Below are 26311 nucleotides of genomic sequence, written 5' to 3'. Positions count from 1 at the left end.
CGATATGGAATGATAAAAAGGAGAATTATTAGTATTATTCAGAGAAGTAGCATTTCAATGCGCGTATCCTAAAATACAGTAAATCTTACCCTAGATTACAAATTCCAAGTGTTTTTGCTAGTGGAGGGCTCTGTATTGTTACAAAATGCATCAATGTGCAGCAGGATATTTGTTATATTTTTCAGGATGGATTGCTAACTTAACAGAAGAAAAAAAAAAAAGATTGTGCCTGTCATGTTTAGGAGAATTATGTTTTTGTTTTATTAACTTGTATTACTTTGGGGGGATGTTTCTTTTCTTCTCCGTATTTTTTCCTGCGACTTTCAAATGCGTGTTTTTGTTCTTCCTGCGCTGGCTGCATAGCGTTAGTGCTGCGCACAGAACCCTGATGAGATCTCTGCAAGTGGAGTGAAATCTTTATGTTCTTTTCACACGAGAGACTCTAACTTTTAGCATTTCCCCCTTAGACTGGAGATGGGATCAGCGTAGATGTGTTACAAGAAACATCTTGAGCTCAAAGCAGAGAATTGCCCTTCTCTTTTTTTGTGGCAGTTACTCTAGGTTGAGTTAGTGCTGTACAGATGAGCCCTCTGTCTCTGATCAGAAGCTTTGTTTTCTTGGAAGGAGATTTGGAAGAAATTAGATATGCTAATTGAAGGAACAGGGTGATGGCACTGAATTGTCACTTCATGTAATATTGGCTTTGTAGAGATGATCGTCTGAAAGTGTAGTTAAAACGCTTCCAGGATAGTGTTTTGTGTGTGTAAAGCTGTTAAAATACTATGGAGATTTATCATAATGGTTAACATCAGAAACTCCATGGTATCCAAAATGCTGATGGTTTGCTTCATGCTTAATCAGATTCCCCAGTGCTAGCCTAAAAAACCGTGGGTTTTGTTATTGACGTGACCAGATAGACTTCATCTAAATTACACTGTTGCAAATGTGGAATAATCAGCGTTGGTCTCTCAAAGTAAAGGACCAAGAGCAACAAATATGCACTACCCAATTTTTTGTTGTAAAGAGAGCCTCAAAGATGGCCAACAGGCTTTGCCGTCCTCCCCGCCTACATGAATGCAAACTGAAAGTGCCACCAGTGAACTCTGTATGCTTGTTCTGATACAAGGGATAGCTAGGATGTGCCTCAAGGAAAATCAGCCCCGTTTCCTTTTCGGGAAGAAACCTCAGGTGGTACTAGAGAGCAAGGGCCTGAATCTGCCATTCCAGTTTTTAGCAATTGAATGGCATCAACTTAAATTTGCTCGCGATTATGATTTCTAGACAGAGCTCTGGAGTCTCTACATGTTGTCAGCCTGAATTTTGGAAATTGGAAAAGATTGCTTTCAAGTTGCATACCGTAGCTACCTGGAGGTTTCCCAAACCCAGTTCATGTATCTGTGGCTATATCTATACACAGTATTTCAGCTCATGCACAGCTCTAGTTATCACCTTGATTTTAATTTGGGCACATAGCAATGAACATCCAATAACTCTATATTTTTTTTCCTTATAACGGTGCTCAGGTGCAATGCCCAGTAGTTCAGGGAGATGAAGGAAAGTATTTTGGCAGGGGATTTATGCAGAATATCATGTAGTTTTTAAAATGTGCCATATAGTTCTCTTTTGGCGACATTTAAGCCTTTAGAGGAGCATTGTGCTGCTTTAGCTATGCTTGCAGACCGGTTATGCTTTCTACTTTTTAAAAATGCCTTTTAGAAAAATCTCTGTGAGCCTGACATCCCTTTTACAGCTGACATAGCCAGTAGTTATGGGGCACTGCACACAGCGCATGTAGCAGAGGTGAACCACACCACAACGTCTGTTCTTACTTCCCCCCTCCCCTCCTTTATGAACTGAATATCTTTTGGGTAACTCTGTTTCTAATACAGTGGGTTAAGAATGATTTACACAGGCCACTGTAACTGTAGTAGATCTTGAAATCTGAAACTACCTGAGGAGCGCTGGCACAGCATAGTTTGTTTATCAGTGCTGGATTTGGGGGGAAAAGAAATAAAAATCCGGTGTTGGAATTTAACATGGATTGCTCTAGCATAAGCAGTATTTTAAAAACTACAATAATTGCACCTACTTTTATAGCCATAGTGAGTACCTCTAGAAAACAGTTTGCAGGTCTGGTTACAATCTACAAACATATCCTGGTGAAAATTAGTACAGTGCCATGGAAGGAAACACTTTGACGCTTTAGTTCTCTCTGATCATGTACTTTGTACCTTCTTTTTCAAACACGTTCCAACTATACTCTATGAAATTTTCCTTGTGAGTGCGATAGAGAACTGTGCTATGTATAGCTGGGGTGCACTTCAGCTCTTCTACTAGGCAGAGCTGCTCTAAATCTTTCCTCTACTAGAGGACATGGATCAATGGGATTTTAGGTCCCAAAAGTAGTGACCGTTCAATCCTACAGATGCAACCAGTCCCCTTTGGGTCCTCCTGTTGGGAATTAGTGAAATTCTTCTTCTAGGAAAAGCAGCCTTTTATGGAGATGGTACTGGGGCCACCCTGAATCTTCTGAGGGACTGCAGCCTGCTCCAGGTGCCATGGCGTGGAGAGGTGTAGTGTGGTCACTCCTACCTGCACAGGCTGTCTTGTAAGATTAATAGTCTAATACATTTGGGAGATGCTACTAATAAATTTTTGCTGGCCTAGTGTAATACAGGGCATGTACTAGATAAGCATATTTGGTCGAAAACAAAAGTTTCAACCTGAGAAAAAGCTATTAAAATAGGCTAGACAATCCATTTGCTGTGAAACACCACTGTACAAAATGGGATTTTGGAGTATATTTCACTTGTAAATTGCCATTACACTGTACTTGTGAAATAATGATGTTAGTGACAATTTCAAATCTATCTCCTGATGTACATTTTGAACATCATGGTATCCTCTTGTTTCCCATTTTTTACTGTTCAGACCCTCCATAGAATATTATCGTCACTGCAGACCTTTTATCCAAGGACTGTTGATCACAGCACAGGAACTGTCATCCTATTTGCATTCTGTGGATGCATCATTATTCACAACATTTGATGTCCATAAAACACATTAAAACTATTTCCTTGAGCAAAAATAATCAGCTCTCTGCTGTACATATCATTTGTATACTCAAATTGTAAAATGTAAATTGATATATAAGAAAATGGCCCATTAACTTTTTCATTAATGACAATAATACATTTTGTGCATCAGCAGTAGGAGGACCCTACATTCATTCTAAGGAACCTGAAGGATAAATGGAGACTTCTTTGTATTTCATAAAAATGAAGGCTGTCATCAAGCACATTTCGGGGAGGGCAGAGGGGGAAGGGAGATTATTTTCTGCGGCCTTATTTGGTTTTTAAACTATTCACGTACTTGGAATCATTCTTAAAGTTAAAATACTCTAATGAACCTGATCCTTCTGCCTTTGAGGCAGAATTTGCACTGAAAGCCAACTGGCATTTTGCCTAAATAAGGGCTAGGAGTTACCTGAGGTATATGTTAAATATTCTTTGTTAAAAGCAGTATATGTGCACTGAATATATAAATTGGGCGCAGCTCCCATCCAGCTGGTAATTAATTGCCTTGAAGCATTCATGACAGTTTTTAATCCCATCCCAATTTTCATTTTCACAATTTCATTTTTAATTCTGGTGAATTCTATAGGTACTGTACTTTTCAGTTGCTAGATAACTTCTGAAAGAGTAGATCTGTTCATGCAAGAATAAAATAAAATAAAATAAAATACAATGTAAATGACATGTACTGCTGTTTTTTGTGAAATGTAGTAGACAGCTGGATTACTGTTTCTTTAGGATTTATGCTGACTTACCTGGAACTTATTGTGGTTTTTATGTATGTAATTTAATCATCTTGTGTCTTTTTAGATAACAGCAACTGATATTACTGTAATTCATGTGAATTAAGACATCCTAATATGTATACAAGTAGCTGTCAAATCACTGTATATTTGCTATTTGATTAAACCATAGATTAATAATTTTTCTATAACTGATACATCATGCACTAACAGATAAAGAGCATCTGATATTAAGTAAGTGAGAAATAAAATCTGCTTTCAGTAAATTGCTTAGAAAAATTACACAGTACATTTAAATTACCATTTGCTTAGCAACATGCCCTTGTAGACATTCCAGTGGGGCTATAAAATGATCGATTTACTTTAATTTTCTACTGAATCCTGAAAAAATGGCTATCAGTAACCTATCCCTTCATCATGGCATGCTGATTCACTCTGTGTATTAAATTTACTGGCAAGGAGCAAGACGTTAACAAAAAGTAACAGATAATGTGAACATTTCATGCATAATCTGTAATATGAGATATGTATTAATAGGGAAATTATGATGCATTCAATTATTCTGAAATGCCTTCCAGAGATGTTTTGATTTGGCTGCGCTCTGATAGTAGCAGCACAGCAGGGAGCATCTCAAGTGATGAATAACCTAATCTCCTAATCTCAAAATGGGCACTATTCACAGCTAGCCTAGGATAGACTGGTGGAAGAAACCACGCTTTACAGACACTGTTCCAACAAACAACAACAAAAAAAGAATCAGAAAAAATGCCTGTTCTTTTAACAAAATTAATCTTCCCAATTAATAATCTTTTGGCAGGGTGATTCTACAAGTTTAGGTGCTGATCTGGAAAAGAAACCTTTCCTCGCTGCTAAAATAAACTTGGGAGACAAAAGACTATAAAAACAATTGTGTGTGCATTTATTCCATTAGCATTAAAGGTTGCTTTGTGACATTATACAAAGGAGCTCTTTCTGACTTTTTCCCAGTTTAATATGTACCTGAAATGATCTTTACTATGTATACAATTTTTCTTCCCCACTTCCCCTGCACACACCCCACCCCACCCCCCCCGAAACCCACCAGAACAAGAAACTCCTTATTTTTGTATCATAAACCCAACGTAGCGGAGTGCTTGCTTGTATGTAATTAAGCAGCCGTGTTTACTACTTCTCCTGGTGAACAATAGTCTGGTTTCCTGAGGAGGTCAAGCAGGATTTATTTTATTGTGTACATACTCAGAGTAGGCAAGGTGGCTGTCATTCTTCGTCCGGTCCTGGGGACTTTTATTTTACAGCTATACGCTGACTGTTTTGCTCCTGTTTACTTACCTTTTTGCTTGGCATCTCTGCATCTCTGCAACTAAACCAAAACAAAAAAACCCCAGGAATTAAAAACGCTGCGGTACAGCAAACAATCCTGGGAAAATATGCTATGCAAATACGCCGAATTTTTTTACACTTAATTACTTGATTGCAGTGGGCTCACTTTTTGATTAATGCAATTTGGCAAAAGGTAATATTACACCAGTGTATTACAATTTTTAGTAATTATTCAATGTTAATATGACAGTGTTCTTGAAGGAAAATGAGAAGCGAACCGCATCTCTTTTTTGTCTTCAATTCACAACCCTGCTCAGGAGGAGAGTCGTACAAATACTTGCGTAAATAGATGTGGTTTATCTTTGGGAGAAATCTTACTAAAAATTACTGATTGGTCTCCTTCTGACTTCCTGTTCTTAATGCTGTACTTTTAAAATTATTGGCATTATGAGGGTGCAGAAATGATTTTATGTTCTTTTTTTATGCTGTAGTTTATTTGATTTACAAAGTGATTTGTTATAACAAGTACCTTTGCAGTTTAATCATAATGCCACATTGTGTGTGCTATTTTACAAGAATTGCACTTTACCTTGCCTAATGTCTTTGGCAGCCCGGCTTCTAAGCTGTCTTTCTAATAGAAAGCAGAAAAGTGTAAGACTACTTGGATTTCCTTTGCTTAAGCAATTTGATTTCCTCCGTGTTCTGTTTCATGTGAGCACCATGTTAAACTACAGCAAGACGTGGTGCTTTTTAACTAGCCTTTCCTATAGCGGTCCCATGCCTGCTATTATGTATACTTACTATAGCACGCACTTTGCGCTGCATTGTAGTCACTAATCATGGTTTAGCAAACAAGGAAGAAGTGGGCCCCATTTTATGAAACTTTCAGATGAGGGTTGTTTGGTTTATTTCAGTCTTTAGTATACGAGAATGTACAATTGCTCTGAAGATAAATAAAAGATTCAGCTGGATGCCACTGGAGAGCAGAGCAGCATGTCTTTGGCATTGCTTGAGTCTTATCTGATTTGGATTTGTATACCTCATGGGGAATGGCAAAATATTGGAACAGACGGCTTGATATTTCCGAAGAATATAGTGGGCTTTATTAGCACCAGTTTCACTCCCTGACTGACGGCTTTTTCAAATTTTTTATCTTATTAATCTGTGCTACTGTATGTAAATGTTATTCCTCTCTGCATAAGGGAGGCAACCAGCGATTTGTAATAAATGCTTATGAGTGCCTGAGGCTGCACTTAAACTTTAAAACATCTATTATTAAGTTGCAAAAAACCACTGTAATGGCCAATAGTGACCTCATAGGAATTTTAAACTGTGGTCTGCTCTTCTGCATTAAAAACAAAAAAATTGCCTGAAGTTAGAATTATGAGCAATGCTATTTTAACAGCTGCATTTTGATTATTAAAGTGTGTTTTACAACTGAATTACAATGCTTTTATGGACTCTAGGTATAAGATTTAAAAAGGTCATTAAACATAGTCGGTTTTGTCACAGTAGGTGTCATTGTATACAATGGACACTATACAATCTATTTTATGTCATAGTACTTAGGATTTAAAATAACACGGAGAAGCATTTTCTTTTGCTTAAGCATGTAGATTACTGTAGAGCTTTTCAGGTATTTTGACAGTTTGCAGTCCAGAATGACTACTTTCATTATTATTTTATTAATTTGACAAGAAGCCCTACAGATTTTCTGTGTATGAATGATCCATTTGTCTCAGACATAATTAAAAATGCCAGCCTAGAGCAACAAGACAACAGAAACACTTCTGGCAAATCAATGTTGAGAAATGCATTGCATGTACGGTAGCCAACTGTTTAGTCCTGAACCATTTTTACATTTTCTCAATCTGATAGAATATGGGCTCATTGACAGTAAGTATTGACCCGCAGCGTAGGCTAGGAAAATGCAGGACCTATACATTGATTTATTGAATATGTCATGTGCTGGCTACTATAGGTAATGTTTACATCTTTTAGGGCACAGATACAGACTGAAACACTGCATTTTCTCCATCAGTTCTGAGGAACCCGGGTTGCAAATGCAAACTTAAATTTGGCTGCCCTTTGCCTCGTCTCTTAGACTTCAAAATACTTAAATCTTTAATTTCCCTTTCATTAATTTGTCATGGTGTTAGCCTTGTGAAGAGCTGAAGTACAAACAATTCGCGACTCCAGTTTCTGGGTGGCTGTATGTTAATGAGTGCAAAGGGAAAACCGATAAGTATAGAAACCTCAAAATATTTGACAAAATGTCACAAAGGATTGTATTTGCATGTAGTACCATGGGTAGGACATAATGATTAGTGAGCAGTGCGTTTCTGGCAGTACCTACTCTAGCTTATCCTGATAACATGTCAGCTGCACAGCTTTGAATATTGTATATGTTCTTTGAACATATCTATGACTAGCGTAGCTGTCATTCTATTGAAAAACGTGGCTGCACGAACGACAATACTGCTTTAATTTTTTTTAAAGAGGACGACTTCTAAATAATTATTATCATGCTAATAACATTTGTATTCTTTTGTGTATAATTAAGATCTGCCTGTCTAAGCATGAAATAGGGTTGAAATGTTGAATAAGTATGCTATCCTTAACCTATTTAGTAAATCAATTTTAATTTAGTATTTTTTAGGTTAAATCATAACAATAGAATTGCTGTATACAGACAAATCCAAAATTTATGGCTGTAAACCTTCTCGGAAATGTTTAATAATAAACAAAGCTTCTGTGAAATCAAAAAATCTGCCATTATAAATGTAAATGCTGAATTTAAAAAATGATTCAGCAATTACTAAAGTCATGTGTTTTTTTAATTACCATTAACTCTTTATTACTTAACATGAAATTGTACATGTGATTTTATCTATGAGCCCCTGTAGGTTTGTAACGCTTTTTTGAAAGGCATTTTTCTGAGCCCTACCCATTTTTAAAAACCTAAGGAACACAATTACCATAGTAAAATGGAATTTATACTCGATAGTTATATTATCATATTTGTATTTCTCATTTAAATACATAGCGAACCAGTTGGAAGATCTTGGGGGCAGGGAAAAAGTGTCTTTTCAAGGATGGGCATAGGTTATTGGTGAATGATTAGTTGCCTCAAAAGTTAATAACACCTCTACAAATTAGGGATAGAAACCATTTGCATAGCGCAATGGGTATAGGTGATGGGAAGTATAGTGATCCCTCCATGTAGCAATTATGACAGTGTATGAGCTGCTCGTGTGCAAATCTAGCAATATCTGTTAGGAAAAATTAAAAAAAAAACCCAAATCATACAAAGAAATGCCTGGGTGCAGAGCAAGCCTGTTACCACTGGAGCTTAGATGCTGCGGAGGCTCATCGTGCTGCGCGCTTGCAGATGCATTCATGCTTAGGCTCCCATTCTTACTTTTGCTTTTCAGTTCTGCTAGGAAGAGGAGTCAGGTTTTTACCTTCAGAAACACCTAACAAGGGACCAAATCCTGGTCAAAGAGGGGAAAGTGGGAGAAGCAGGGCAGAAAAGTTTCCTTAGATATTATATGGAACTGTTTGATGTCTTTGTTATTCGAAGTTTGCATCCCAGGCTGTGCAGATTCCCTAAATCCTGCTTCCCAAAATCAGTGTGGGATCTGTACTGGTTGTGCTGGGTGTGACATCTTCTGTGGCTGTAGAAGTGGTAATGGAGGATTTCCCCAGATCTGCATGTGATATTTCCAGACCTTTTTATTTGTTCAGATCAATGATACTGGGTCCTCCAACACTGTTCAAAATACAGCGATGATATACAGACTGTATGTCCCCTGCAGAGCCCTACAGCTTCCCAGGTGTCATGTTGCAGAAGCAATGTACCTGAGCACTAGATTAGGTTCTTGAGCTTTTTCCATGTAGCAGGTTTTTTATTTGATATTATTTATGGTTTTTCTACATCAATTGGCTTTTTTTAATGTTTTCTTCCTATGGCATTTCTGTGTAAAAGTTCCATAAAAACAATAGTGATAAACCAGCTCTCATTAAAGACTCATTGACCGATCCTTATCTCTTCTAAATTGGTGATCACTGCGGAGCTACAGTGATTTACAGTAGTTGAGTATTAGATTCATGATGCCTTGAGAAAACAGGGGAGGAGCACAGATTGTAAGTGTGGTTTTATTATTATGGGGGAACATTCATTGGGGACAGTCTGTCATTGTTGCTTTCTCATTGCTGCTATTGACAGTCATTTCTGTGGTGCTAAAATATACTTTACAATATTTGGTAGTCTTGGATAGATGACCAGTTAAGCAGAAATAGGAGACGTGAGGAACGTAATTTGAACACCTCACTTCTTTATGTTCCTTTATGAACCTTAGACACAGCTATTATCTTATAATGGAACATTTTCTTTTAAAAGGCCCCTAACAAATGTACGACAATTGGTATTTTCTAACCTGCATAGTTTGCCTACCATTTGCCCCAGTGTTTTTGTCAAATTACATCCTACAAAAAGGATGTGTTAATATGGGCATCAAATGTCTTTATTGGTTATGTCAAATGGCCTGTGTGCTTTATTTGATCTCAGCCAGTGGTACTACGATCTGAAGAAATTGCAGGTGGAATGGCGTACACTTGTAACTCACTGCAAAACAAAGGCATGGCTTTAGACAGAGAACGTGCTTTGAAACAATTCTGTTCAATTTCTGAATATAGGAAGAAGTGAAATCGGGGCAAAATTTTATTTAAGGCAAAGCAGTGAATCCTTCATATGCCAAAGAGAATGTGGAACGCAGCTCGTGTTTCCGCTGGGAAGGAATTGTCCGAGAACATGGTTGTGAATTAGGGAGAGAAGGAAAAGGATGCCTTTTAAGGAAAACAGCATCTGGGAGGAAACGTTACAATCTATAATTCAACAAGCCATTCTTCACAAGACTTTCAAAAGTTAAGTCATTTCAGCAAAGATGAATTCAGCCCATGGTTCTGTAAGGCCCAAGAGGCTCTGGCCCCAGTAATTTTGTATTTTCTTCTGTCTATATATTATCAAGTGAATGTTTCTTCTCAAAGTTTGGCAACCCTTTTAGTAAAAAAATCTAAGCCATTTTTACTTCTGATCAGAGATAAAACCACAAGGAATGTATTCTAGTGAGACCAAAATTTGTGGGTCCCCATGCAATTTGCTTTGTTCATCTGTTCATATAATAATAGATAACTTTCAGGATAATGCCAAGTCTTAGTCAGTAGTCTTCACGGTGGCAGTCCCTGCCTTTGCCCGCTGTTAACATGCTGCTGTTTATTTTGATTTATTCAATATTTAAAAGAAGGCTGTCCTATTTTCTGAGCACCTTTATATAACAATGCAACAAGTAAGTATGCATCAGCAAGCACTATCAAATAAATAATACTCTTTCAAAGTAATCATGGCAATACTAACCCAGACTCTTTGGCCTTCGGCTGCCCACTTCTTGAATTGCTTAATTAAAATAGATAGTCTTTGCTGTACCCCCAGAAGGTTAATAAAATGGGTCTTTGAATCAGAAAGGATAAAATTCCAAAATTGAGGATTGTCTGTGTAGAATACAAAGCTCAAACAATTCCTGTTGTTTATATGAAAGGGATTCCAAGTCTAGCAGTTTTGCTGATCTTTGTTGATATGACAATAGGAAGAGAAGAGATTTCTGAAGCAGCCAGGTCTTAAGCCACTTATGATCTAATCATGTCCCCTGATTTACAGTCAGAAATAGCTGGTCAGATCATCTCAGAAGCATTATCCAGCCCAAGTGTTAGTGAAGAATGAAAAAAGTTTTAAATTTTGAGGCTTTTCTCTTTTTGGAGAAAAATAATTTAAAACACTCCCAGTGTTTGTTTTGGGGGAAAAACCCCAACAACCTAGATCAATTTACCTCACTTCAAATAAAAACGTGAACACTTTTTAGATACATTAACTTTCTTTTTGGGTGACCTGAAGTTATTTTTAGGTGCAGATGAAGAATATGCATTTGGCCCCAGCAGCTAGGCAAACACCAGAAAGTCACTGATGATTCTCTTTGATGGTACTGCTAACAGGCCAAACTGAGTTAGGTGTCAAGCTGTCTTAAGCAGGCCTGATGTCATTAAAGTCAGTGGAGCTACACTGATTTATACCCAAGGCACCATGCATCTTTGACAGAGATTCTGACTGCTTGTTCATATTGTATTTATTTATTTATTAATTTCTGGTGAGTTGTGTCCACTTTGCCATTACTGTCCTCTAAAGCTTATCTAACATGCAGGGAAATTCGTTACCAATTTACCATTTTGAGATTTGGTAAACGTAGCACAGGGCGTCTGATTTTTTTAAACCATTTGGAACTATTTCCTCAAAAATAATCTAAAACGTTAAAAAAAGCAAAATGTAGTACAGCTTGGAAAGAATCCATACAATCTATAAGATAATTCTTCTATACTAGTGAGATCGTTTCAGGTCAGTACATGGCAAGTTTTCTCATTGCTCTGTCTTGAGGAATTATTTGTTCTTTGGAAACCTTAGCTTCTATAGGGAGAAAGCAATTTCCTGTTCAACCCAACAGTTATGTATTTCTGTGCATTATAAAATGTATTTTAACTGAAGGAGCTGCTGCTGACCTCTGGGCTTTGGCAGAGGGGACTTGTGGCCTTGCTTTCACTTGTGATCTGTAGACACATCCAAGTTCGCTTCTTATCAAACTGGTTAGCAGCTGCTGACCTAAGACAGCTGAGAAACAGACACCAGCAGCGACTGTATCAATGGCAGTCAGCATTATCCAGAGAAAACCCAGAAACACAGTAGCATCTATTGTCCCTTGGCACTAGCAGCTTTACCCACCTTCTCAATCAAACAGGGAGCAAGTGGCATCCTCCAGCCAAGATATTTAAGAGTTGACTAATTGGAGGTGAAAAGACAGGACCAGTTTGTGAAAGCTGATGACCCTCTTTCTCTTTCTGTTGGCCTCCAGCCTCAGACTTACCACGAGCTGCCTCATGCAGAAACACAGATGCTGAAGTGCCTGATGGACCTAGCCACGAGCAGAGGCAGTGCAGACCAGTGCCAATCCTCGTGTGCTCCAGGGAGGCAGCTTAATCAGAAATGACAGAAGCTTGCTACAGCTCGTAGGGAGTCAAGGAAAAAGTTCACTATAATAGGGAAGGACAAAATGGCTCGTAGCAAGAGAGGGAGTGCTGATAACTTAAGTGTAGAAAATCTTGTCTCCGTGCCCAGGAATACTCCCCGGCACTACTAAATTTATTACCACAGATGTAGTCAAAGCATCGCAGAAGTCCTGTATACATAATAGAGCGGTCAGTATTGCTTCCCAGTGCAAAACAGCCCTTAGCATAGACAGTATTTTATGCATCGGGAGGGCTCTGCTGCCATCTTTCTAATCCTCCTGTGAAAGTTTTCCCCCAGTTTCCTATTATGGTGCTGATCTACTTAGCAATTGGGTGAGTTCACCGGCATGTGCCTTCTCAAGCGCCTGAATGTAGAATGAGCACAATGAAACAGCTGATACACAGATACCCGCACAGCCTGTCACTTTCTAGAAACCACTGGCAAGGAAACATGCACTGGAGACCTTTTCTTGTTGCTGGTAAGCATGGTCTCATCTGGTGTTGCTCTCCAGCTGGATCTTCAACATGTCAAACCAGTCAAATACAGTTCTTTAAATGAGAGAAAAATGTTTCATGCCCAGAAATGAATGCAAACACTAAATCCATTTCCCTGTGCTCCTCTTTCCCCAATTCCTAACTGCTGAATGTATTCATGAAGCTCTGAGCACATCTTGGTCTACGGAGTGACTGTATTCTGCTGTTGAAACATAGCTGTTGTAAAATATTTTAACCTGCATGTAGAGGTGTAAAGTACAGTACCTGAAATGCGTTTGGAATAAAGGAAAGGTTGGGAGATAGCTGCTGAATGACAGCTCTCTCAGAGAAATTGGTTTGTTTTTACAAAGTGCTGTGGAGGTATACGACTGAAATATGTATTCCTCTTTCCTCTGTCTTCACGGGGGAATATATGAGCTTGTGATTCTGGGGAAATAAAAAATTCTTGCTTTCACTCCTTTGTGGCCTTCATGTTTGGACAAGCTATTTGTAAGAATGGGTGCTGGAGATGGGATAGTAAACTCTAAACTTTTCCTGTCTCTTGTTACCTTGATACTTTATCAGCTGATGGTGCTCAGCCTGTGTATTTCTACCAGCAAGCCTGAAGGGGACGCTGGAAATGCTGGTGCTTCACTGAGTGCATGCTTCTGTTATGTAGTGCGTGCATCTGATTGAGTGTAGCTTGGCTGGCAAGTACAATTTATCCCAAAGTGGTAGTCTGAGATCAGAACCAGAAGCAAGCTACCAGCTTAGCCATTAAAAGGAGGGAGTCATCCTACGTGGACAAAGATTGGGGAAAAAAAAGCTGGAGTTTCTGTTGGAATCAAATTTGTTAGAGATTAATAAAACCACAAAAGAGTAACAAAAGCATTGCTTTGAAAAGTAGAAGAGAAGCAGCTTATACTTGGCGATACTCTGGACTTAACATTTTCTTCACCAGCAGCTCAGCCCTTGCAAATCTCTTGCTAGAGAACTCCATTCTGTCTTACGCTACAAATGACGCTGCCTAGTCTTTACTTAATTTTAAAGGAGCGTGTTCATTTCTAAGTAGTCTAAGGTGGATACAGGGCAACACAGCTGTGGTTGTGATTGGTGAACTGGATGAAAAGAGAACCTGTGCGTTTTTACACAAACTGTTATCACTGCAGCAGGACTGACAAATTCTGTTCCCCCTTCAGATTAGTTAGGGGTAATGACTAACCAACTAGATGTCCTCCTTCCAAAAGTAAGGTTTATTTAACTATGATGAAAGTTTTTGTGAGAAAAGACACATATTTAAGCAGTAAATACAGAGAACACAAATTTTGTGTGTCAGATCTGCGGTTGTCTTCTGTGTGAGAACCTTGTTAAGTCCTAATTTCTGTGGAGAGCCTATGTTTCGCCTTATCTCTCAAGACAGCTGATCTCCCCTTTTCTCCTCAGACAGCTTTTAACTATATGATCTGTAATATCTCACCCTGTGTCTTCACTGGAGACTGAATATAGGATTCTTGAAGTCAAGAGCTTCTCTGCTGTGTTTCAAGTGTGTCCTGGGACATTGTGTATGACTTTACAGCACATGCCACTATCCTCATAATAATGGGAAGATAATAGGAGTTATACTGTATGTCTGAATAACTAGGTTATATATCTGTTTTCTTTGAGTTTGCCTGGCATCTCTCTGTCTGTAACATCTACATTTTCCCTTTGTTGTTTATGGTGATTTCTCCTTCTATAGGCTTGACTTGTACATTAACATTTCTTAGTAGAGAACCAGAGTTTTCAGCACACTTATTCTCTCATTGTCTATACCTGTTTGTTTTCAATGTAAAATTTTACACAACCTCCTGCTCTCTTTCTGTCATCCTCTTTTCAAATCAGAATGCCGTGAGTGATCTAAAGGGCATGGGAAGAAAGCCTTTTGTTACTTCAAAATTTCTTTTTAACTCCCTTTCCTTCTTTTTAACTTTGATATTTGTGTAAAGGTATTTTGAGGTCTCATATCCTATTTTTGTTCTTTGAATAATATTATCTTTTGCCTTTGATAATCACTGTTATTCAGATATTCTTTAATTGTCCTGTATAGACAAAGTATCTGGAGAAAGGCAAGTGTTACGGTAGGGAACGTTCAACTTCATGTTTTCAGGAGAGCATTTTGGCAAGGAAATAAGGGAAGTGAGAAGCTGTAAGGATGAATGTTAATAATGTCTTAATTATTTTACAGTAGAATTCTCTATTTACTGGATTTTCAAAATGTATTTGAGAGGAGCACTCTTGCTAGGAGGACTTGAAACCTAAATAAATAAGATGAGCAGAAGGAAGGCATCATCTAAGCAAAATACAAAGACTGTATGTCATGCTAACTGCTTTTAAAAGAATCCCCGAACTGTTTCCTTTCCCTATGGCCAAGAGAGCATATTGCAAACAATATGCTGTGGTATTACTTCCCATATTTGCTATGTGAAATCATATGAAGAAGAGAGAATGGAGAAGGAAGTTCTTTTGCCATTACATTGCTGTCTGCTCCATCCATCCCTCTGCCCCACTTGTGCCTGTGAAGGAGAAGCTGCAATGTCTGCAGGACAGCACTGGTGGCCAGCTCCATCTAAGTGCTTAGTGTTTGCCCAATGCCTAGCAATTAGAGATGCTGAAAGACAGCATCTCAAAATCAGGTCTAACATTTAAACTTCACAAGAGGCGCAAGTGATGAACCGCAGTATGCAGGATGGCTGTTCTGCAGAGTAAGAACATGTTTAGCCAGGAAAAGAAGGGAAAGTTTAGGTTTCTTAACCAACACATGCAGCACACCTAGTCAGGGAACTGCATTGTCTCCATAGGCAATGACAATCTCTTTGTTGTCTTAGGAAGAAAGTAAAATGCCAAGCTGCAGTATTGCTGGCCAATGTATTTAAATATACTAAAAGGCATTCATATCTCTGAGGAATCTCTAAAGTGTATTTGATCTATGACTTTGCATGCACTGTGAAATAATAAATAACCCAACAGACACAATGCTGCATGATAAATTTGAAAGTATTTTCACTTAATCTCTGCCTTGATGAGACACTAATCTATCTTTTAAAACATTTTCAAAGGTTTCCTCACAGACCTATCAGAATTAATGGTGTATTCCATTGCACTCTGGATTGTTGAAAACAGAATAGAAGATTATCACCCAGTACTATGGATACTATCACCTAGTACTATAGACACTTAGCAGGTAAATAGAGTGGGAAGCAGGCAGTGGGATAAATACATCTCTTGCCTTATGGAAATGGTCCCTCAGAAGTCAGTGGAGTAAGACGAGTGTGCTTGATTTCATAGAGCAATAGTACATCTCTTGGAGAAAGGAAAGCATAGCTATCCACTCCTGCGACTAGCTGTAAATAACACTCAATAATCTAATGTCTATATAGTGTTTTGAAAATGTAAAATTACTGTTTTTTCATGTGACCCTCTTCAAGATGGTATTTATTGCCTCAGTCATCAGCAGCTATTACACTTATGAAGAAGGGAAGATCTAAACCATGTTATAATCAGATTTTGAAGATACAAAATATAAAAATTTAGCGTAAATGGCTGCCTTAATTTTGTGGCTAATTTTTCCATACACCCATAGTCCTATTTGAATCCTCTGCACAGGACCGACAAGTGCCTCCCAAAATTAGGCTCCAAATGCCATTCTCAAAATATGCTTTGGTGCAGTTGTGGTGAAAATTGTTCATGATAACAGGTCATTTCAGAGACGTTGAGTGCTTCCCTGCTCTTGGATTAATGCCACATCAAACCCCACCTTTTATTCCCCATTTGTATCTCAGCACTTAGACCTCTAGTTTTGATTGATAATGTAAATTGGGAGATAATCAAACACAAAGAAAATATTTGTGTTGATTCTGCTTATATCAAATACCAGTTGTTCACCTAGCATGGATCTTTTCCAAATGTTTGGTTCTGGTCAGCCCCTTCAAGTGAATTTCCAAGTTTCAAGTCTCACAAATATCTTCAGTGGGGAGTTTCAGCTGACAGCATGCTTACATAAGCAAAAGCCAAAATTTTGCAAATCATCTTTGAATGTATCGTACTTAGGCTTTACTTTTTCCATGGATTAAAAAAAAGGGAAAGTTTCTATAAATGTTCCTAGCTGACGCTACCCAAAGTGTACCTTATGTACTGTACATCAGCTCTCAACAGAAGCTGGAATTTGAATTTGAAAAGAATTTGAAAATTATGGTGACTATTTGCATTCCTCAAAAGTACTTCAGCTGTATTTCTACATTTCCATGGCTTTCTAGGGGTTCTAGAAGTAAAATTCCTTCTTCTACCTCAAATCTTTTTGCTGAATGCTCAGACATATTTAGGTATTTAGTCCTTCCAATCCAATACAATGTATTAACTGTACAGTGCCTTCTTTCATCGTTTTACCAGTAAAAGTAGCGACATAGGGCGGAGGTTAGAGCTACAACAGGAATGAGACAAAGGGGCACAAGGCATTATTTTTGTCCACTAAGTAGCTCTGCAGATTCTATTACAAGGATTTAGTATATTGGTGAGCTTTAGGTTTAAGTGTAGTTCTTCTGCATAATCATTTGGGATGATTCAGAAGGCTAAATCCCTTCTTCTAAATACTAGAATGATAACTTTAACTTTTCAGCTTTTTTCCCCCAAAACCTTTTGGAACCACTACCTTAATAACAAGGAAGGACTATGCATAGAGAAAGGAACCAAGCTATCTCTTGCAGTGCATTTTTGATGGTGCTGCAAGAAATGGTGTATATAAAAGGTTGGTGTGTCTTTGGAGGCAGCTCCTTCTATTCTTGTGTTATAGTGATGCAGGTGAAAGAACTTTACTTTCTCCTGCTAATTATGTGGAGACATGTTTCATCAGCGGAGTAGGAGGTAGGAAACACTGTGCTGCAGGTGGGATTGTGCCACTGCTCCCGATTGTCATGAATGTAAAGCAGGTGGCATGATTATAGCTAAGTGATAGCTACTTCCTGGCAGGTGGCATTTAGGATGAGCACAGACTGTTCTTTCTGCTTCCTTCCTTCCATCTTTCTTTTCTAGAATGATGGATTGTGGAAGATCTACAACCTGTAGGGTAAGGAAAAGGTGGATCTGCATGTAGTAACACGTGGAAGGCTCTCTCCAACATCACCACCAACAAAACCACATGATGTGAAAGGGTGATGCTGAGATTCAGCTGTGAAAAAAGTCCAGCTGATAAGAGCACCCACTATTTTCAGCCTGATTGTAGGTCCATTCCTCCTTCAGAGGGCAATGAGAAGAATCATTGCTACATGAGTGAGGTTTTTGTTCATTTCTTGAGCTGAAGCCAACTTCCCTCAGGCTTAATTCAACATTTAGTAGTGCTGGAAACACCGCGGGAGGGGCACGGCACGGCACGGCACTAGCTGCTTTCTGTGCCTTTAGGGTTTCAGATCCTTGTGTGTTCTGTGGAAGAAGAGGTGCTATATGCTTTCTCTAGTTTTGTTTTTCTGTTGTACTGCTGATAATAACAAGATTATATGAGTCTGAAATGATATGATGTTTTTGCTATTGGTTCTTGCTTTTGACACTGCTTCTTCCTGTCATACTTTTACTATTTATTTCCCATAGATGTTAGAAGTAGGAACTAAGCCCAATTTTGGTTTTGTTTTTTAATTTTAAATGAGAATTGTAAATGCAAGGTATTTCCGCAATCCTTAGAATACATCCCCGTTTTTTTTCAGTTAGTGCCAAAATGTAAGAGCAGTATCTTATAAAAGCTGGCCCTGACTTATCCTGTCTCTTCTGTTCTTTACTAAATGAGGGAAGAAAAAGACAGTTTATTTAAACAAAAGATAAGATGGATGTATAATAATAAGGAAACATGAAAAAACCCTAAAGCTGGTAATGTTCTTTGTTTTCATAGGCAGTCATTTGATTTAAAGTAATTTTAGCCAAATATTTTTATTCTTGTTCATTGTTGTTTTTGTAAGCTGTAATTCAAGTGTTATGAAATCTAATTATACAAGAAAGATTTGTCTAAATTCAAAGCAAAATCCCAAACATAATAATAAAATTGCTATACATCCCCAGCTCAGCTCCTGTGAATATTAGTTCTCTGTTCAAAGACTCTCAATAGGATTCAATTTTGACCTAGAAGAAGGTGGCAAAATGTATCATCTTGTAGTGATAAAACAATATGAGTACAAATGGACTCAATCCAGTTCTGATGTAGGTTGTAAACAATTAAAAGTACATGAGCTACAATGCCCAAAGCTGATAGCTGAGGACATTATTACACGCTTGGGGTAACTCTGGGAACCAGAAAAACAATTGTTTCACAATAGGACATAAAAGCAACAGAAAATATTTGTCTCCGCAGAGTAACGCGCAGTCTTGCAGGGCCGTGTCGTGTGGAGGATTTTTCAGCAAGCTGGCATGAGTGTGAGTGATGCATAATGGCAGCGGTGAATGGATTTCTGAATAGATTAGTAGGTGACGTCATGAAAAAAGGACTATTTATCACCATAATTTAACACAAGATGCAACACAATGGCTTGATGGATGCATTTTATGGTTTTCAGCCAATCATAATAATGGATCTATTGACTAAAGTTTTAGATGCCCTTTATATACCCTTCATGGATAAAAAAAGAACAACAAAAACAGAGAATGAGGAGGCTGAGAATATGTCAGAAAATACTTGCCAGGAATGTTTTCAAAATTCAGGCTTTCTGTGCAGCAGCCTTTTGACCTAAAGCTTCCCCAATTATTTTTTTTTAAATGCCTAGAAGGCTAATTATGCTCAACAAAAATATTTCAGTTGAATATTGGAGTAACAGTCACTTAGTCAGGAAACATATGATATTTATTTTTTGCCTTCCTTGTCAGTTTTGACTATGAGATTCTTATTGTTGTCATGTTTGGTTGGTGATTTTAGCGATGCCAGCTGGGTGTTAAAGTCGGACATGGCTGTGTTGCATGGTGGTTTGGGCACTGAGGTAGGAGCAAGGAAGAAGAGGGATACGCTGCTCTCCACTGTTATGCCTTTAACATTAGACATTTGACAGACAAGATTAAAAAGCCCACAAAGCAGACACCCAGACCCTGGCCTTTCCTTCTTATGGGAATGCCTTCACCACTTGGTAACTGTCTTTTTGGTCTCTTTTGCTAACTTTTCTTTCAGGGGCACTTTTTTACTTTTGTGTTACCTTCTTGCCGGATAGGAGGAAAGATAGCAGTTGTCCCTTCTCAGCTTGATGGTTACAGCAGTTTCCTGGGAGTTGGGAGATGAAAGTTGAAAGTCCTTTAGAATGAGGAGGGTGTAGCAGATTTTCAATGGGAGTGGGAAATCTAACTAGTAGATGATGTCTCCTCAGGGAGGTACTTTGATTCAGGAGAGAAGGAGGGAGCTAAAAAGAGGACCTCCTTGGACCAAAAGCGTAATTTCTATATGCTGAAAAGCCTCCTGGATTTTACCTCTCAACATGCGCATGTTTGTATCCCTTTCAGGCAAAACACTGAATTGCAAGTTTAATTGCTGAGATCCTGTTTAAATGTTTTGCCTAACATGGATAGTGTACAAACCAAGACACATGTGGGCAGCGCTTTCAAGCAAAGATAGAAACAGCTTTTGGGATTTCATGTAAAGTAAGAATATGTTTCTGGATAACTCTGGGAATTGATTTTAAATTTAAAATGTCAGCCCATCTCTGATGTGTGCCTACAGCATGAAAATCCACCTGATTCTTCATCTCCAGATACTGTGCTTCCACAAAGGGATGATCAAAGGACCAGGCAGGCTAACAGCTCTGTAACTGCTTCCAAGTTGGATGGATGGAAGAGGTTTTCTGAATGTCATTGTTATTACTACTGGGCTTTCTGACTTAACTGTGGTTGTTTAACTGAGCTTCTTGATGCTGGCATGTTGTATCTCTTCTTCTTGCTATCTTTTTGTGTTTGGACTCCATGGAAAGATCTGAAATACCTAAAACTATGTTTCCTAAAGTCACGCTTTCTGCTTCCTTGCTTTTTCTACACTAGAAGTAAAAAGTTTTAGCTAATACATTTTTGAGATACGTATAAAAGAGCTAACAGAATAACAAGAAGGGCCAGAGAGGTGAGTGGTTGTGAGATTGAAGGTGTAAACTTACTTAATAATGACTAGGGTCACCCTGAGTAGGTTTTGCTCTCTTCTGGAGAGCATCCATGGCCAGGAGGACTGGGGAAGAACCCAGAATTTTGTTAGTTCTCTCCATGTGGAGAACCTGGGAAGCAGACTGAGAACAAGAAATGCAGGTTTTTTCACATCAGAACACTACAAACCACTTGTTCAGCTGAACCTTAAAAATCTCTCCACTAAGCTGATGGAACACTGGAAGACTGAACTTCCTATTTAATTTTATATAAACTAGTCTAAAAAATGACTTCAAGCTGACTAGGATTTAATTTTCAGTGCTAACCTTCAATTAATTTGTAACTTTTTTGGCACCCAGTTTGCTGGAAATGGCTGTAATTATGTTGTTTTCTGAACGGTGCATTCATTCAGGCCATACTCTCTAAGACTATTTATACAGCTGGGAAAAAAATAATGGTATTTAGGGGGATGGGGGAATGCTAATAGGAAACTTATTGAAAAATTCTGGATTATCGATTTTGAAAATGTGTCTTATTAACTCTCATTTGATATTTTAAACTGAATGTTTCGTTCTTAATTTTAAGAGAATTTGGGATAGTTTTGTTTTCTTTAACAAGAAATGCATGGTCAGCTTCCCTATGGTTGCCTTTTATGCACCTTCGAGGCTAGCATGATTATATACTTGCTGCAAAACCCCACATTGCTCTTCTGTGTGGGGTTTTATAATGATAGTGTTGTTTCTTAATTGATCGGCATAGCAGGGTCCAATTGCTGTTAGCGGAGAATTATTCAGAAATCTGAGAGGATGAGATCATACAGAGCAAATATGTTACCTTTTTCTTCTCTTTTTAAGAAAAAAATGCAATAAAAACCTTTTAAAAGACTGTGCTGTTTTAATGCACAATAAACAATGTTTGCCTTTACTGTAAAATACGGCATGTTTTAAAACTAAACAGATTCACTCTCTTGGTTTTTTCTTCTTGTTTTCTGTAAGTTTAAAAGCTACTGAGGTTTTTGAGCATTTGTTTTTGTGTGTTTGGCATTAAAGGTGTTTGTATGTGTGTGTCTCCTCTTGTCTTTAAACCCAGAGGATGCTCCCTGCTGGTATTTGTAGTCTCTTGTTTGAGTGTTTTCCTAGCTGAAGGCATACTTTATGAGGATGGCAATTTGATTGTACTTCCAACCATATATTTGACATGGGTTTAAGGGCAGTAATATTTGTATGTAGCCTTGACAACCATAGTTTAGAACCAGAACTAGTATGAAAGCTTAAAACTGTCATTAGGTTTTGAATTTGTGACTGTTTCTAAATTTTTCAGAAAGAGCTTTTTTTTTTTTTTTTTTTAGCTTTTGGGGTGACTGCTTGGATGGATCTGCATGTCCTCGTTTCAGAAAGGCGAGGTAGTGATGACCCCAAATCCTTAGTGGAACCTCTGGACGACTCCTCACCTGGGGACTCTTCCTGGAAGAAGGTGTCCTCTACAGGTTTCTGACTCATCTTTCCATAGTTTGGCAGGAGCTCCCAAAGGAACTTTTCAGGGTACAGCTCTAATTCATTCTGATTTCATCTAGAGCGGTGTAGTGGACTGGCACAGAGTTGCCTCAGAGGCCAAGTACCTTCCACAAATTTCCAGAGCCACAGTAGTGTGTACACACGCTGCAGCTGAACAGACATGTTCAGGTTATCAGATGCAAGGCACAGTTTCTTTGGGTGAGGAGCAATAAAAACTGTATGCTATAAGACAGAGGCCAAGTCTGGGTGGGTCTCAATGACATGTTTTCAGGATAGCCTCCTTCTGTTGGGGTGAGAAGACACCTCTGGATTTGGTCTAGTCCAACCCTCGGCTCAGGGCTGGGTCACTTGGAGCAGACTGCTCAGGGCCCTGTCTAGTTGGGTTTTTAATGTCTCCAAGGACTCCACAACCTCTCTGGCTGACCTGGTTCAGTGCACAATCATTGTTACAGTAAAAAAGGTTTGGGTTTTTTTCTTATGTTAAAAGAGAATTTCCTGCATTTCAGTTTCTGCCCATTGCTTCTTGTTCTGTCACTGGGCACCCCTGAGTAGAGCCTGGCTCCATCTTCTTTACTCCCTCCCATCGGGTATTTATACACACTGGTGAGATTCCCTCCCATAGCTTTCTTTTCTCCAAGCTATACAGTCCCAGTTCCCTCAGTCTCACCTCAGATGAGAGATGCTCTAGTTCCCTCATCATCTTTGTGGCCCTTTACTGGACTTGCTCCAGTATGTCCATACCTTTCTTGCACTGGAGAGCCCAAAACTGGGCACAGTACCCAGGTGTGTCTCACCAGTGTTGAGCCATGGGCAGAGATCACCTCCCTGAACTGCTGGTGATGCTCTGCCTAATGCAGCCTGGGATACTGTTGAGTGTTAGTCAATACTCAGATGCCAGATGATCGACAGTAATGAATTCAGGTGGATATTGGACTTGATTGTTTCTTATTTCATATTTAGTTTGCTGTAGCATCAGTCAATCAATCAGAAGTTATTAATGTGTTTGTGAGCAAGTTGATCTCCTAAAGAGCACACATTTACTTCTTTTTAATCCTTTTTAATATTTTATTTTTACTTTCTCAAGTAGCTATATAAGCAGTGGAAAGGGAAAAGAAAATGCTGCAGGGGAATGGTGAACAAATTTTCCTCTTTTTGTGAGATTTCTACCTGTAGATTTATGGCAGAAGTATTACTTCCCTTGAACATAAAATTTTTTACTGGAGTTTTGTGGGTTCACATATTTTTGTGCAAGGGTAGGAGTGGAATACTTGCTTCATACTGCTGATGTTCGCGCTGCTTCTTAAAATTACTGTTTGACTTATTCATGTCATTTGTCCTCAGAAAGGAATTTCATTGTTTCTAAAACTACAGCAGTTGGAATGAAAAGGCCTAAAAGGTTATATTGGTCTGACATATACCTTTTTATGGGGGGAACATAATTACTTCTGAAAGAAACAGAAACATTTTAAGATGGCTCCTGCTACATGAGTATGAAATTGTAGAGGTGTTAAATTTATTATCTGTTTTCCCAATAGAGGAAACTTGGTTTTGAACAGAAACTGCACCACTTGAATAAATATTTGTCACACAGGAGAGTCTGTGTGTAGCTAAAAATGCTTTTTGCACTGTGGATTGTACAGATTCCTACTTTTCTTTTTCCTCTATTGCAGACAACTTGTCACATTATACTGGTGGAAGGGTGAAGTTGTGGGCCATTGAGCACTGATTTCTCTCAGTACCACAATTACAGACACCTGTGCTAAATAACATTGTGCTGTTCTACTTTGAAAATTACAGGGCTTCGTCCCACTCGAAGACACACAGATGTACATCGCCTCCCTCTGCAAGCAGCCCTCTTACCTGAGCGCACACACTCACACCTCCTCCACAAGTTGACTCATTCCATTCTAAGAGGCGCTGCAGACCTTATAGCCCAACATCCAGAAAATTCCTTGATTAGTGTCGTAAGAGTTCCTTCAAGTACTTCTGTTCTTCATGGCAAGTATATTTTTGACTGAGAAATTACCAAAAATGTGCACCTCTTCTCTTTTTTCCCGCTCAGGTCTAAGGGTTTGACCACTTTCCTTTGCAGTTTGTCTGGTTTTGCACTGCTCAGCTCTCTGCCTGTTGTTTCAGGCTGCTACTCAAATTACACATATTCTAGTTATTATTTCAATCATTTAGTATGAATTTTACAGTGTTGTTGTTTTTATGCTTCCTTACGCTGCCACATGTGTTAACTATACAGAAACTGTTCTTCTTGTGGAAGAAATTATATAACAAAACTACCCAGTAAAAAGCATGTTTTATGGCACTTATAAAATTAATGCCAGAAATCTATGGTAAAGATTGATTTTTTGACATTAAGGGCTAGTTATTTAACACGTTATGCTCTTGTAGTGGCTGGAAAACAGCACTTAGGTGTTCAGGTATGATCTCAAATTCTCACCCAAGGATTCAAAAGTTTAAGGCGTTGTTAAGTGAAGAGTAGGGGGACAAAGCACACAGGTTAATAATACCTGGAATGAATGGGAGGTGAAACAAATACCTGGACTTTGTTTTTTTTTTTTTTTTAATGAGCCAAATCCACTATATAGTGTACTGTTTAGATGATCCTTGTGCATAGCTGGGATATGGCAGCCAGTACATTCGTTAACCACCATCCAAAAGGCTGGACAACCTGACCTTCAGGAAGAAGGCAGCTCCACAGAATTATTGCAGCACCTCACCTTCTCTCTCTCTGGCCAGGATGTAGACGTGGGATGGACTGATCCTCAGCTTTGCCTTTGTTGCTTTTTGTTATGTGAATGAGCATTTGCTTTGCACTTCCCTCTCTCACTGTGGCAGTGCAACAAGACAGAGCTGACACGCTGATAATCTTGATCCATACTAGCAACTGAAATGCCTTTTGACAGGAGGGATAGTCTTACTGCAATTAGAGGCCTTATAGACATAAACAGGAACCATGAAAACCAAAAATGTCCCAGTAAACACATTAAAAAACAAGTATTTTGGGAGCCTGTAAGAAAAGGTGACAAGTCAAATATGTGTAGCTTACCACTTCTTGAATTGGTAAACTCCAAGAACACACCATCAACTTACACTATTTGTGATACGATATTTAGCACGGCTTCTGATTATGGACGTTTTAGTCAACTAGGTGTGGATATTACCGTCCCTCAGCTGTGGTGCGGGGCTCTGTGGTGCACTGTAAGAGGCTTGTTAGTGCGAAGTTTGGAAAATCACAACCTCCAGAAGAAATGCAATCATTTGTTACATACATCAGGCTGAAGCAGTTAACATTTATGGGGGAATATTTCAGGCGGAAAAAATATTTTTAAAAGTGTTATCAATATTGTTTATCATATACCTGAACCTTTAACTCCTCAGTCCATAGGAACTGAGTAGCCTCAGAGAGAGAGAGACAGAAGTTATAATGAAGGTATTAGAAAAATGTCTAAGAGGCCTTGACGTAGCTTGCAGAGATATATATAAGAGTGCATCACTTGAAATAGAGAGAAAGGGGGTTTATGGAGGTCAGAAACTCTATGTCTGGCTTTGCTGGGCGATACAGTGTTCATTTTTACATCTGTCATTTTTGCTGGACTAAATACTTATTGTCTTAAGCCAAGGTCAGCTAATTATGGTATAAAATAAGCAAGAAACTGTCTGAAGCAGGTAATTTGTGTGAAGCTGGAACAAAAGCCAACTGAACTGGATTAGAGTACAAGTACAGTCATCAAAGTAGCTTCATAAATGCAATTTAATATGGGAAACTCATCTCTACATAGTATATCTGCGTTATCTGCCCACGTGTATACAAGCAGAGGTTTTGTTCTGTAGATATAATATATCCATCATTTCAGTTCACTTAGGATCAAGGACTGTTCTCCGATTCCCAGACCAAATGGTGCAAAGTGACTTATGTCCCCACCAATCGTGGTTTTTTTCCTAC

General features: G+C 38.6%; 1 long non-coding RNA gene across 2 annotated transcripts in view; it reads left to right on the top strand.

The window, feature by feature from the left end:
• The window catches only part of LOC135312851 (uncharacterized), a 204974-nt gene extending 179182 nt beyond the window's left edge, over positions 1-25792 (top strand). For both annotated transcript variants that reach the window (XR_010372470.1, XR_010372471.1), the window contains exon 3: positions 24154-25792. This is a non-coding gene — a long non-coding RNA (uncharacterized LOC135312851). The remainder of the gene's footprint in view (positions 1-24153) is intronic.
• Positions 25793-26311: the final 519 nt, after the last annotated feature.

The sequence above is a fragment of the Phalacrocorax carbo genome, chromosome 3 (genome assembly GCF_963921805.1).
Source record: "Phalacrocorax carbo chromosome 3, bPhaCar2.1, whole genome shotgun sequence".
Taxonomy (NCBI): Eukaryota; Metazoa; Chordata; class Aves; order Suliformes; family Phalacrocoracidae; genus Phalacrocorax; species Phalacrocorax carbo.
The sequence above is the reverse complement of the archived record's forward strand: the minus strand, read 5'-3'. Positions and strand labels throughout refer to the sequence as shown.